Raw genomic sequence first — 16065 nt, 5'->3', positions numbered from 1 at the left:
TTAGAGCATAACTGATCAATCACCTGGAAGCAAGAAGGAAGGCAGAGGCATCAAGCAACTACAAAAGTCAATTTCTTGCAAATATAAGGTTAGTTTTTCAAGATCAATGTGAATTTAGAGAACATTAATTAAGCTGAAATCATATAAAACAGAGGATGAATAACTCCAGTCTTAGGTGTCCATCTTGTTTTTATCAAACATGCATATATCATGTGCTTTATTTAATTTATGGGTTAAATTATTTAATTTAGAGAATATGGAAAACTATGTCTCAGTTGATCAGGGGTTTGAAGGAGAAAGAGACAACTACGTTATTTATTGACAAACCTTATTATTGTTTGAAACTATGTTCTTTGGTGACAATAATACAGGATAAACCAACATTATCTTTAATATCTTTGTTACTGAATAAAAAAATCAATGCTTGACTTAATTGCTGCAATAGTGGAATAGAGCTAGATTAGTTATTTTTGTTCATTATACAAAAGTACAGTAAGATTGACTATCCAAATGTGCATGCATCCAGTGACTTCCAACCCGAAGCTGTACTTCAAAGCTAGAAGAACTTTAATGCATTCGTGATGAAGTTAACATAGGAGGAGGCAAAAAGAATGGCAGGTACTATAATCTCCTTTCCATACAACTATTTTTCTTAATTATTCATTATATTTTATGGAAGATAAAGCATAGTGTTAATTACTTTGGAATTGCAACAGAAATGGACAACATTATCTCTGTTTTCCCAACCAAGAAGAATCGTCTTCGCACAACAAGGTCGTGGAACTTCGTAGGGCTTCCTCAGAATGTGAAAAAAGCAACCACAGAGAATGACATAATTGTGGGAGTATTAGACACGTGAATTTGGCCAGAGTCTGAGAGCTTCATTGACAAAGGATTTGGTCCTCCACCAACCAAACGAAAAGGATCTTGTCATAACTTCACCTGCAACAAGTAATCATTTATTTTAAAAATTATATTTATACTCTTACATTTCTTTTCATTCTTATCAATAGTATTATTAAAATTGGTCAGTCCATCACATGTCGGCTGAATAGTTTTTTTGAATTTATTTATTTATTTTATTCAATTTATTATATTTTTTACTTTTTTAAATTCATGTAGTGCATGGATTTCAATATTAATTATATATATAACTCCCATTTTTCTTGTATTTATCTATTTTTTTAATTCAAAGAGTCTCACGAATGGTGTTATAGACTTTATTAACCTCAAATTCTGGCAACAATTTGGGCCTTTCTCTTTCCTCAATGACAAATTATGCACCATGGTTACTTTCTGTGGCTGCTAGGATGCACTTTTGACAGAAAGATTGTCACCAAGGTGCAATTGGGCAATGGGGCTATTTATGGGGTATATATCTTTTGTGTAAATTCTCCATATATATAGCTTGATTTGAATTTATTTTCATTTAAAATATATTCAAAGAAAGGCTAAGTTTAATGGATGAGTTTGCCTATATCTACAGGGAGTTTCAATTAACACATTTGATCTTAAGAAAAAATTCTATCCACTGGTTTACGGTGGTGAATTGGTGATATACCTAATATTGCTGGAGGACATAACAGCTCCACATCCAGGTATCTGCAAATGAATTCTACACTTTTATTGGTTGTATTATTATTTTTTTTAAGGAAAAAAATTGGATTTCAATTTAATACATTGTTCATTGCTCAGGTATTCCCTAGAGGACTCTTTGGATAAACATTCAGTGAAGGGAAAGATTGTTCTGTGTGACCTAATTCAGGCTTCTGACGACGTGGGGATTTTATCTGGGCCAGCTGGTGTTATATTTGGACTTAATTACCCTCAAGATTTGCGCGGAACATATGCCCTACCTGCTTTGCAGATTGCTCAGAGGGACCAAAGACTAATACATTCTTACATAACTTCAACCAGGTATAAATCCATGTTTTATTTTAGTTTTTCTATAGGGAAAAATAAATTTAAGCCAACTCAATGGGGGTAAGATAAAGTCTCGTCAATATATCACAAACTCAACCCCTCCTCATCTTTTTGAGGTAAAGTTTAATTTTTTGCTGAATTTTAGATAAAGTAAATGTATTGCGACGAGAATTATATTGGCATCTTCCCTCATGTCACAGCCACACACACTTTTCTCTAACAAAATTATTGCATCCGCATCGATCTATCTTGAGTAAATTAGGTGTACGGTTGGCTTTTTAACTTATTATATAATTTCTGTGAAAAAAAATTATTGTATTATTTAATTTCATTCAAGAGATATAAAAACTATTCATGTTACCTTTTAATAGTGTATTTTGTTATATTATTTATATCATATATTTTAATAAAGGAGGCTCTTCTGTTCACATGCACTTTTATTATTTTTAAAATGTCAATACATTTAAATATTAAGATAACTCAGCAAAAGAAAAAAAGTTCAAGAGCAATCCATTCGAGATACTTTAGTGGTATGTTAGAGTAACAAAATATACGTGGAAAAGAAAAGCACGTAGATTGAAATCTAATAATACATTGTCCCTTTTTTTTTTGGTGGAGCCTTCCCAATCCTATCAGTTATCTATATCCTCCCTAACTTTTTTCTTTTTTCAAGAAAAAAGCTCAAGACTTGACTTATAATCTGTGTTTGGCTGTGAAATGAAATAAAAAAGAAATAACTTTAAGTTGTTAGGATTCGAAGAAATACGAACAAAAAAGTTTCTTTATTCTTATTTGATTCATTAGATAAAAAAAATAATTATATAAATAACATTTAAAATTTTATAAAAATAATACAAAACTCTAAATAAGAACATTTTTGTCATTATACAAAAAATATACTTTTACTATTACACATGATTTTTAACAATAATTTTTGTTTAACCCTTTTTAAAAATATTATTAAAAACTTTTAACAATATTTTTAATAAGTGTTAGATAAAAAAATTGTTCCTGAATGTGACATGTGTAATATTGTTTCATTTAAGAATTTTTGCTTAGTTTCCAGAAAATTAACTCTTGTAGTTTTCCTTATATTATGTAGGTTCCAAAACAAGCGACTTACATTGAAATTCAGATATATATATATATATATATATATATATATATATATATATATATATATATATATATATATATATATATATATATATATATATATATATGATGTGAGAAACTCTCAATCAATTTGTATTCTTTGGATTAATTGCTTTCTGGTTTGTTTATGCTTACAATTAGGAAAAATAAGTTCAAGTTGATACATAACCTTCATTTATGTTTTGTTTAGCCTGAGGTATCCTGATTACTCTCGGGCTCACCTTTTTTTTTTTTTCTTATATGGGATTCTTTTGCTAATCTTAATGTTGTTCTAGATACCTCATTGTCTGAGGATCAAAACATACAAAGAAAGGACAGTGAAAACCCAGTTGATGAGAATGATGCTTCAAATTTGTTGCCTTCAACTGAATCTTATCGATCCATGGGCGAGATTTTATCTTCTATGGACCCCGAAAACCATTTACCCATGCCAGTGATTGAATCAGGTTCTGGAAAGCAAACAATTACACTAAGCGATCGACATTCTAGTGAAGGAGCAATGTGAGTTGTTATTTTTGTACCATTTACTACTTAACAACTTTGAAGGATATCTAAACTTAGTGTGAATATAGAATGTGAGTTGTCACAGGAATCACAATTACACTAACAACCATTTATACGACAATGATACATTTATGTGACACTAACAATATACTTGCAATAAGTTGCCATTAAAATATGCAGACTTAATATGGTAACAATGGATATACTTAAATTGTGGTATGTGAGGCAAAACTAATATTTTCTTCCCAGTTTTTGTAGTTTTCAATTTTCAAGGTAAATAAATACATGGCATCTAATAATTTGTTCTGATTAAAGTAGCCAAGGAAGACGTCGTCAGTGGAATAAGTTGATTCTTTTAGAGAAGAGGAGTAAAATACTTAGCTTTGTACTTTTTTTTTTCTTTGTATAATGTGCTGTTGGATTGTGATTCTTGATAGAATTTCAAGTTATTCATCAATGTCTTATAGATTTTTTGGATAGGTCGTGTTAGGTTCTCTAGCTTGGCTTTTTTCATCAACTATAATAGCTATGTTTTGTTATCTCCTTGCATTATGTGATATGCTTTATACCTGTATGCCTTTTTTCACCTTTTTTTTATTCTTTCAATTTTATACCTTTAAAACAAATAACTAATACTTTTGATGCCTATAGGCTTGCTATTCTAAAAAAACCGTTTTAGAATCCTCAAAATATTTTAATTTTTTTTAAAAAAATACATTGTAAGACAGTTTTATAAAAAAACTATATTTCTAAAATCGTTTAAAAAAAACACATTCTAAGACGGTTATATGAAAAATCGTCTTAGAAAATCTACCTTTCTAAGACGGTTTTTAATTGAGAACCGTTTTAAAAATACATCCTTCTAAGACGATTTTTACCTAAGAACCATTTTAGAAGTGTACCTTTTTCTAAGACATTTTATGGAACCATCGTAGAAATTAAAGACTTTCTACAATGTTGCCTACGACGACAGTTAATAACCATCGTAGAAAGTGTTTTTTAACCGACATAGAATAACATTTTTCTAGTAGTATAGAAGGGAGGTATAAAATTGTAGATGATTTAAAATTGACGATAATTTTGGAAAAGAAATAAAAAAAAGAGGCATATATATCACTAACATTTTGGTTTTATAGGCAAAATGGTTTTCATTCTGAATATTTTTTGTAATACATATGATGTTAGTATATTAAATGTTTAGTTAGTTTTTAATTTCTTATTTACTTTTATGCATGGTTCACTTTTTTTTTAATTTTTAAAATGAGATAACCTTTTATAAGTTCACTTGACATTGCATGCAAACACTTCAAAATTATGTAAGCTCTTATCAACACGTATATATCCAATTCTTATCAACATATATGTATATCCAAACACAAATAGGTTACTAGTTGAATTTTAATTACTTTTATAATGAGCTTTTATATAATAAGAACTTATTCAAAAAATTATCGAAGTTATTTTTTTTCAAACAAGTCTTTAAATCTAATAAACTTTAATTATATCTTTATATAAATATGCATTAAACTCAAGCTTAAGCATTGTTTTCAATTGAGAACTATAAAGAAGGATCTAATATACATTATTAATTTTGTGTCAAACTATCAATTCTGTTTACTGCCTATTCAATATTATCTAAACTATTATATACTTATCTGAACTATTAGGTTGTCTTTCATATTACGCTAAAGTATGTTATAATTGTTATTTTTTTCATCTCATCTATGTAATTCAAAAAATATGAGTTACATAAATACCCACGTGAAGTGATATATTGTAGTCAGGTAGAATTAAATAATGTGGTTTTATTATTCATCTATCCTTAGATGTAAGATCACTTGTTGTGCCATTATAAGATTTACTTAATACTTTACTTATCTATTTTTTTTTGTTTAAATCATAAAATATCTTAAGAATCTTGAATAATTAACTATTAAAGGAGTTGTTTCGTGAGTAGTTTCATAATGTGTTGCCTGATCTTTGTCGACAAAGTTTCTTTTGTGCAGTATTATACATATAAGGCAGGTTTTAGAAGCAACAAGACCAGACATGAGTTTTGTGACTGAATATCCATAACAAGGAAGGTTAGATATGTTTTTGGTATAGTAACTTGGTGCATTGTCCTTCATTTTCACACATGGAGAGGTTTTCTATTTCTATTTTCTTTCTAAAATTTATCTGTTTTTGTGTTTACTGATTGTGCTGAAGTTAGATTGAGAGACTTGCAAAGACTTAAGTTTAAAGGGAACAACTTAAGGAAGCACAAAATATCAATCGTGATCCTTTTGCTCCTGGAGATTGGATATCAACTTTAGCAACTAAAAGTAGTCACATTCCATATAGATACATCTTAATATGTAAATATAAGTTTTAGTCATGGTATTTCCTTTTGGAAGTTATAGGAATTCTAAACTGATACATTTACTTCAAGACTCACTGGGTACATCTAATAACTTCTTAGAAGGTGCTTTGCCTTCTGATATAGGCAGGATGAATGGATTCAAGCGATTGAATTTGCCAGGAATGACCTTTTTGGATAGCTGCCTATGTACATAAGTGAAATTTTTGCTTAAACACTTGTCTTTGTCTAAAGTTTTATAGATGATTATTGTGTTTCTAAGACAATAGTATAAGTAGTATAAGATGGTATATGGTGGTTTAAATATGTTTGGTTAAGGTAGCTCTTCACAATTGCTTTGGCACAGTAATATAGCGTTAATATGCAAGACTTGAGAAGTCAACTATTTATTATGTATAGTCGGTTAGTTTGAGATTTATAGGGAAGCAAGTGAGATGGTTGCCAAAGTTGTAGAGGCTAATAATATCTTGAGTAGAGGCAGGATTCCACATACAAATATACAATGACACTGCTGAGGTGTTCAATGTCACTACTAAGAAAACATTTTTTACGACGATTCTGAGGGACTTTTTATTACGGTTTTCAACGGTCGTTGAAGTTGCCATTGTGAAAAGTCTTCACTTTCCATAAAGGTTTTCAAACCCTCTTAGAAGGGTATAATTTCTAAGATAGTTTTGACCTGGAACCATCTTAGAATGTCTTTCTTTTAAAAACAAATTGAGAATTCTAAGACAGTTCTTCAAAAAACCGTCTTAGAAAGTCTACTTTCTAAAATGGTTTTTGGGTTTGTCTTAGAATGTCTTTTTTTAAAAAAAAAAATAAAAAATAAAAATTGAGGATTCTAAGAAAAATTTTCTAAAAACCGTAGTCTTAGAATGTCTTTTTTTTAATAAAAAAAATTAAAATTGAGGATTCTAAGATGATTTTACAGAAAATCGTCTTAGAATATCTTTTTTTTTAAAAAATATATAAAAATTTATAATAATGAAAATATTATTATCAAAAAATTGTATAGATATTATTAAAAAATATTATTTTCTTTATATTTTTAAATCAAGAAACAAAAATAAAATAAGATGATATTTGTAATTATAAGGAAAAATAAAAAGTATTATGTGCAAGAAAAGTGTCATTTGCCAAGTTAATTATATAATGGCGATAGGATCTTATATTACATGAGAAAATTTTCACAAAATAGTAGAGTCTACATTCTAACCATATGCCATGCAAACCAAATTGAATTTGTACAGCAAAGCATTGTAGGCATAATGGATATATGAAGAAAATAATTGTGAAGCAGGGTTCTATCTAAAATTTGGACAATACATAAAAAATAGGCAGAATATAATGGTCAAAATATAATAGACAGCGCATTGAGAACAAATTGTTCACAAAATATAATATACAACAAGGATTTTATGGATAGTTTCTTCGCCTCATACAAAATCATTGCTTTCCAACAAATACAGTAGGTACTAAAACATGTTAGTATTAACTTACTTGATCCAAAAACAACAACACCTGAATTTTGCATTACTAGCTCCTAATTGATTAAAATTCTTAAGAGTGTAGGTACCTTTGCAATTCTCTGGACAACAAGGCTTCGAGTTATTTATGAGTTGGCCATATGTTTCCTTGAATAAATAAAAAAATTAAATGCTTTTCATATCCATTTGTCTCTTGATAGATTCACCTCGACATGGTGGAGTGATTTCTTCACTCGCACTTGGAGATTATCCACCATTTCACCCTATGCATGGAAATAAATTTAACTAGTAAATCAATTTATTTTTCTTGTTAATCAAAAAATGTAAATTTACTATGGTAGCCTTAGTAGGAATAGTGACATAAATATTTGGAACTATTCGGTTGTAAATTGTTTTCAAGGAACAATTTTATTTTTTTCAATTTTCTGGTCCATAGGGACAATTAGTATATAATTATGTTGAATAAATTAGGTGATAAAAAAGAGAACATATAAATGATGATTAATGGTATTAACAACAACATTGTTTAATGATTAGGGATAGTTAACTTTTGTGCATGTGTTACGGCTAAAACTTACATTTTTTTCATGTAGGACTAAAATTTAAAATGGAGATAACCATAAGAACCAAGTGAATAATTTAATCAATTAATATAAAATTAATACTTATGTGAAGTAAGATGCATAAAACATAAATAGAGAAAGGCTCTTATGATAAAGCATGGTCCTTCACCAAATAGAAATTACATATGGTTTCTATACTCTTTGACCCTTTTATTAGAAAAGTTAAAGTCCCATTAAATTTTAGAACATAAATATTCATTGTTGGTTTAAAAACAATTGGTAATTTAAAATTAAAGCAATTCAGAAAGCATCATACAGATGTTTGCACTCAAAACAAAAAAAAAATGCATTAACTAGCCGTTATAAACATAAACTAGCATATATACCTTAAAAGGGGATGTTGGAAGCACGGAGAGAGGCAGGAATATGGTGGGAGAGGGTTGGAACAGAGGAGGAAGGGGGGGTATCAAATTTGTGAAACATAACTCCTCTACAGTGGAACAATCTTAAGTAAAAAATGAAGAGCAAAAAAGAAACTTGAATGGAAGTAAAGATAGACCAAGCGACATTTATAAACCCCTCTTACAGGGCTCATTACTATATCTCTTTAATAGAAACAACAACATGAAAATACCGGATTGTAGAACCATTATTTAGAGAATCCACTATCAACAACACGAAAATTCCCTACATAATATCTCTTAAAAAAGTTTGAACCCAATTAACAACTAGTCAGAAGTTCGACTTTATGTAATGGATAAATTATAAATAACATAAGAAATATATAAAACATACATGCAGGAGACAATTGGCAATCATTGGATCCACGTTGATTTTTTTAATAGTATTTAATCTAGTTAAGGTCCACTAAATCTGCAAAGTACAAACTGATGAGGTTGATAAAGCAAGGTGTTGGTTTAAAGCAAGGTGTTGGTTTCAATGTGGGTGAGTTACCATTTGGTTAATTAGTCAAACATGTCTATAAGGTAAACTTATACCAGTGTACTAATTAAAGGTCTCTACTCTCTAAAATGAAAATATAATGAAATTAGTAGCGCTCACGACCTGATCAGAAATGAACTAAAAATTGCATGCTTGAAGAATTTGGAGACGACGAGGGCGATACTCATGACGACCATGAGGTAGACCACGAGGGCGGAGGTGGAAGCGAGTTGGAGGCACCTAGCAGTGGGGGAGGGGGTGAGGAAGGCAAGGAAGCATGGGAGGGGGGAGAAGGCAAAACTAGTGGTGATGAGGAAAGGGGAGCTGCTAGAGGCGGAGTGAGCAGACAAGATAGAATGGCGCACGGTTGATGGTGTGAGTGTGTTGCGTGACACATAAAAAAATAAAATCTACTTCAAAGATGGTTCTCATGGAATTATCTTTGAAATGTTGGCAATAATTATAAAATTGCCACCATGTTCAAAATGACAACAGTTTTGGAACAACCGTCGTTGAGCACGCGTCGTAGAAGACTCCATTTGTATTAGTGTGTGAATGTTTCCACTCTAGTTTTGTTTCTAAAAAGAGGAAAACAATTGGTTATGTTCAGTAAAACTAACTAAAAAGCTAGTTGGAAGCGGAAAAAAAATTCTACATTTAGTGGACTTAGTAACATTTACTAAAATGTTACCAAATCATAATAAAATAAAATTTTGTAACATTTATTATATAAAATGTTACTAAAAGATCTTAATATTAAAACTTGACTCTCCAACTATTCACTTTGACTACTGCTTCTCTATTATCGTTTAAACCTTTTAATTTTTAAAGCAACTTTCATTCGTGTTCACCTTAGCTCATTGCGGTAACAACACTCTCACTCTCTCTCTCTCTCCCTCCCTCCTCCTCACTGTGATCCCTCAAGAAGCTTTCATCTTGCTTTCTCTTCCTTCAATGGATTCACCTTAGATTTCAATTTTGAGGGTTTGAAGTTGAAGAACCCTAATCAGCACAAGCGTTGGAATTTCAATTTCGTCCACAAATCTTATTTACTCGCCCTTCTCGTTCACGCATCTAGCTTACTCGTTCTTTTTGTGTCTTCTCTCTTCCAATATCAAAAATTAGGATCAACTGGAGCTACACAAACCTATCTCCAGAGGTAATATTTCATTCATCAATTCATTTTGTTAAATTTAATTTGTTTTCTTTTCATAATTATTTCCAATTTTTGTGTAATATTTGAAGTTGATTTAGCTTCTTGTGGTTGTTAGTGTAGAAGAGGTTCTCTATATGTATTGTATCATGTTTTGCATTTGAAGTGTTTGATAAATGTCTTGACTGGCTAGTATTATATTAGCACTAATGCATGCAATGTTGAAATAGTATTTTTTTTATCACTAACACTAGAAAATCAACATTGAATCTACTATTACTGAAGGTAAATACCTACATGTTGCCTGGACTGGCAGGGGTGCCAATGTTGAAGATTACAAAGTTCTCCTTGAGAATGACTGCCCAGTAAAATAATGGTAAATTAAATTAATTCGTATATAAGCATCCTATCCATGTTTTTCATTTCGTGAGAGTTTAATAAGTTTTCTAGAGTTGTTGTAGGGAAAGAGAAATTGGAACAACTCCTTGTTGTGATGAGGCAAATGTGAAGAGAGGACCATGGTCAACAGAAGATGACTCCAAGCTGAAGGAGTACATCAATAAGTATGGCATCAGAGGCAATTGGATTGGTCTACCTCTGAAAGCTGGTATAAAATATATACATGTGTGAGTTATAATTCTACTTTCATTTATTTTTGGATTTTCATGTAGTAGTAGCATGTAAAAGGTCAATTAGTCTCTGCCAATTAGTTTATTGGTTTTCTAACTATATGATATGATGTCTTTATATAGTAGAGAGCCTGAATCAAATGAGGCATTTGAGGGGTGTTCACTAGTTGTAGATACTGCCCGTAATTTATGGATTCCTATCAGTTAATATGTAATGCTGGAAATTGGTGTTTATTTATTGTCTTTCTTTTAGTTGAATATTAGGGTGATAATGTTACAAATCTAGGACGAAAAAGAAAAAATTATTGGATACATTATTTTTGCCAAATATTTTTCCCTAGTTTTTTGAATTTTTACTTTCTTTAAAATATTTATTTATTGGCATAGCTTCATTGCATCCTACGTCTCAAACAATTGTTGTGTTTAAAGAAAGTGGTTCAAGAAAAGAATTATGTATTTGAAACAACATATTAGGCATAGACCATGGGCATTTGGGCAGTGGCTTCCAACGAGCAAATATTAAAGAAGAGTATGAACTATCATTTATAATTGTCACCTAAAGTATATGACCTTATAAAGCATCCTAACACAAGCAACTAAGGATTATTTTTCTTTATTGTATGTCTAACTTTTGTATATTAGACAGCTTTTATAGGAATGTCATTTGAAAAAAGCTTAGTGGCAAGTTTCCAGGGATCTCTTGCATCAGAAAGAGGATTAGAGGGTGGTTTATTTTTAGTTCAGTACCAACCCAATCCTTTTTCAAGTGACTCAAATGCTCCTAGTTTAGAGTCTCGAAAGTTCAAATGCATTTCATGCATTTAACCTCTCCTTTGGCTCATGTTTTCCATTTTCCTTTTACCTCATAACAGCACATTACTTGTTCAAATTTTTCCTAAATGAGACAATTACACATTGCTCTAGTAATTAAAACAAACACTTCAGTCAGAGAAAGAACATTTGAAGGTCACACAAACTAGAACAAAAATAGAAAACAAAAAAAAATCAAGGGAGCAGTTCGATGTGGATACTATGGTCACCTTTGAGGGATTCCACAACGATGTCACACCGACAAAAAAAATGAGACGAGAAGCTTAGGCATGAGTCAAACAAGGGTTATTGATAGAAGGTTTCTTGAGACGTATTGAGATAACAATGTCGCAAGAAATAATTAAGTTATATTATTTAAAACTATTTTCGTACTTGCTTGATTCACCTTGTTCAACATCGGTTTTTCAAATAACCATTGTCGAAATCACCATTCCAAGACGGTTATTTTAAAATTGTCTTCGTATACATTCAACATAATTAAAAAATTGTCATCACTTTGTGTTCAACGACAGTTTCAGACAACCATCGTTGTTAGCGCGTCAGAAATTACATTTTTTTTTTTTGCAGTAGTGAAATCCATTGTTAAATCCCTAGAATTAAAAAAAAATGCATTTAAAATATTTATGCAATACCATTTGCTAAATCAGAATTGCCAAAAACTCTCACTATAAGATACAATCAAATTAAAATAATAGGATTAAATATATTTATTTTTTCTCAACTAGTTTAGATAGGGATATTATAAAAGTTTAGTTTCTATTCATATATATATATATATATATATATATATATATATATATATATATATATATATTTTCAATTTTACATATGTTCTAATGCGTGGTTTATAAAGTTCCACTAGTTAAGGCTTAATGTACAACTAAATTTTAAACACAGTTATTGTCCAATCATGATGTGACCTTTATTAGAGTTTCAAGAGTTGATTAAGAATCAACTCAAGTCTGGGATGGTTGTTTCTAATAGCACTAGCATGATAGTAATTACATAAGTAATTAAAACATGTCCTACTATTGGGTCTAGCACATACCATTTTTGAGAATCCTTGATGAAATAATTGGATCTACGAAGAAGAATTAATATAGTTGCTTCATGGTTGGAAATGTGAATCCTAAAAAGTCCAAGATTATGAAACAAAATACCAGGTGACACTATTAGGTTGTCACATAAACAAGCAATTTAAGAGAAAGCCTAATAAGTAGTCAAAATACAGAAGAATTGAAAGTTAGACCCAGTCTAGAGACAATTTCTAGTTAAAATGTTTCATACTTCAAACTAAAGGATAAGTATGTGAATGAACCCACATCCTCCAACTTCTCTGTCAAGTTTATTCTAGGAAAGCCATAGAAGAACATTAACATTACTAATATGGTAACTTAACTCACATGTTAGGATGCTTCATAGGGTCATATACTTTAGGTGACAATTATAAATGACAGTTCATACTCTTCTTTAATATTTTTTTTGTTGTAAGCTACTGCCCAAATGCCCATGGTCTAAATGCCTAATATGTTGTTTCAAATACACAATTCTTTTCTTGAACCACTTTATTTAAACACAACAATTGTTTGGGATGTAGGATGCAATGAAGTTATGCCAATAAATAAATATTTTAAAGAAAGTAACAATTCAAAAATACCAGGGAAAAATATTTGGCAAAAATAATGTATCCAACAATAATTTTTTTCCGTCCTAGATTTGTAACATTAACACCCTAATATTTGAATAAAACAAAGATGATAAATAAACACCAATTCCTAGCAAGGCATATTAACTGATAGGAATGCGTAAATTACGGGCATTATCTACAACGAGTGAACACCTCTCAAATGCCTCATCTGATTCAAGCTCTCTACTATATAAAGACATCATATCATAAGTTAGAAAACCAATAAACTAATTAACAAAGACTAATCTACCTTCTACATGCTACTATTACATGAAAATCCAAAAATAAATGAAAGTAGAATTATAGCTCACACATGTATATATTTTGTATCAGCTTTCTGAGATAGACCAATCCAATTCCCTCAAGTGTCATACTTCTCAATGTACTCCTTCAGCTTGGAGTCTTCTTCTGTTGACCATGGTCCTCTCTTCACATTTGCCTCATCACAACAAGGAGTTGTTCCAATTTCTCTATCCCTACAACAACTCTAGAAAACTTATTAAACTCTCATGAAATGAAAAACATGGATAGGATGCTTATGTACGAATTAATTTAATTCACCATTATTTTACTAGGGAGTCATTCTCAAGGAGAACTTTCTAATCTTCAACATTGATGCCCCTACTAGGCCATGCAACATGTAGATATTTACCTTCATTAATAGTAGATTCAATGTTGATTTTCTACACACTACTAGAAAATAGGGTTTTAACATCGGTTATTAAGGACATCAGTTTTAACAACATCTATTTTCTACAAAAATTGATTTTGTATAGTAAGAAATAACAAAAAAAAAGTAAACTTTGTACAAAACAACATCAGTTTTAACCAAAACCGATGTTAAGTTATACTTACAACATCAGTTTATATAAAATTCGATGGTAATTTATACTTACAACATTAGTTTTTAGGAAAAACCAATGTTGCTTTGTACTCCCCAACATCGATTTTTAACCAATGTTGAGTTCTGGTAATGAAAACCGATGTTGTTATTCAACAACAACATCAGTTTTAGAAACCGATGTTGTAAGTCCAACTTAACATCGGTTTTGGTAAAAACTGATGTTGTTTGTAAACAACATCGATTTTGTCTAAAAACCAATGTTGGTTATTGGATTTTTTTTAATATGTTGTCTATTTTCTTAATTACCCCAAATTAACCTGCAAATTTAAAATCAGAACCAATCCAGATACTGTTCAGTCTATTTTCAGACTGTTTTTAGCAGAAACTCCATAAAAATTGAATATTATTATGAATTAAAAAATTCAATACATAAAATGAATTGTAAAAAATGTAAATTAACTAAACTACAATTCTAAAATTACTTAAACACCAATTGTTTCATTTTTAACTTTTAAATAAAATGTTGCCCATTGGATACGAAGCGCCTTCATTCTCTTTGGTTCTAATGGTCGTGCATCATTAAAATAATACATGATATAATAAAACATAAGTTAATAATATATAATAGCAATTATAACAAATTGAATTACGTTTAAAGTAAACAATTACCATTTTCCAATTATTCTTGAAACTTCTTAAGATTATCGTTGGCATCCAATGCATTACGTAGTACCCACACTTAGTGCTTCCTTTTTGCTTATTACACTAAATACATTATGAAATTTAGATATTCAAAGTTAAGTACAAATTAGTCTACACAGTAATATAATAAAATTTTGAAGGCAAGAGGCATTGTTTAAATGACTTACTTTAACAACAAACAATCCATCTAGCAGCAGACTTGGATTTACTTTGTTGATTATCGTCAAATCCTTTCAAAGCATTGTTCAATAAAAACATGCATGCGTATTGTACAATTAAAATATTGATGTTCCCAAGTAATGCTAATGTAAATGTATTGGAAAATATAACTGACCTATTAATAATTCCTTTCAGGTAGTTGTCTGGCCTATTGTGCAAGGAACAAAACCAGATGACAACATTGTCCTTAGGACATATGACGACCATTTGCCAATGTGCACTATAGTGGAGAATAATGAGTTATTATAGTGCATACATTATTTAAATTCATTTGTTCAGTTTAACTTACCCATTCAAGTAAGCTCCTAGGTACACATCCCTCTTTGAATTCGGCATCTAGTTCTTAATATAACTTTCTGATTCAATTTGTGATTTCCTAGATCTCTGTATGGATTGTGGCTCGAGGAATCCATACACATTGGCATTCCCCGCTCACATACTTGTCTCAGTCATATGCCTATTGTTGTTAAAATAAAGTAAATTATGTATGAATTTAAAAGAATAATTTAGCTAATAAACAATAATGTAAAGTGACTTATAGAATCCACAATTGTATAACAGAGATGCTAAGACATTGACCACCATGTGTTATTTAAGATAGATCTTCATGCTTTATGTACAAGGGGAAGTTGTCATTATACACCCCAAACGTGGTAGCATTCCACATAACCTACAACGGCTTCAGAAAAAGCTGTGGGATAGTCAATGTCATTAAATATAGGGGATCATTGACATCAGGATCTGACCTATTTGCAGGTTTCGCCGGTCCCACAGCTCCATATTTATCCTACACAGTTAATAAACATAATTTAATGACAATGAACACTTTAATTGGAAAAAATCATTTAATGACAGTGAAATACATGTTCTGGGAAACGCTTGACAAGATGTGTTGGCCAAGAAGGGAAAGTGTTAAGTGTCTGCCCCATTAACTGAACCTCTTGAGTGGGTACAGGAATGCGAGCATCAGCATTGCGAACTTCCTCAACACCAACCTTCACTTGATCATTTCCTAAAGGGATGTTGTGAATGGTGGTCGACCCCTCATAAAGTCTTCTAAAGGCAAC

General features: G+C 30.6%; 1 long non-coding RNA gene across 1 annotated transcript; it reads left to right on the top strand.

Moving 5' to 3' along the window:
- The first annotated feature begins 503 nt into the window (after window positions 1-503).
- LOC106797578 (uncharacterized) lies at window positions 504-5635 on the top strand. Its single transcript, XR_001386863.3, has 6 exons — window positions 504-618; window positions 717-951; window positions 1487-1598; window positions 1696-1917; window positions 3354-3579; window positions 5589-5635. It is a non-coding gene; the product is annotated as an uncharacterized lncRNA (long non-coding RNA).
- The last annotated feature ends 10430 nt before the right edge of the window (window positions 5636-16065 follow it).

This window comes from Glycine max, chromosome 20 (genome assembly GCF_000004515.6).
Source record: "Glycine max cultivar Williams 82 chromosome 20, Glycine_max_v4.0, whole genome shotgun sequence".
Taxonomy (NCBI): Eukaryota; Viridiplantae; Streptophyta; class Magnoliopsida; order Fabales; family Fabaceae; genus Glycine; species Glycine max.
Note: the sequence above shows the minus strand (reverse complement) of the source record. Positions and strands in the feature narration are given on the sequence as shown.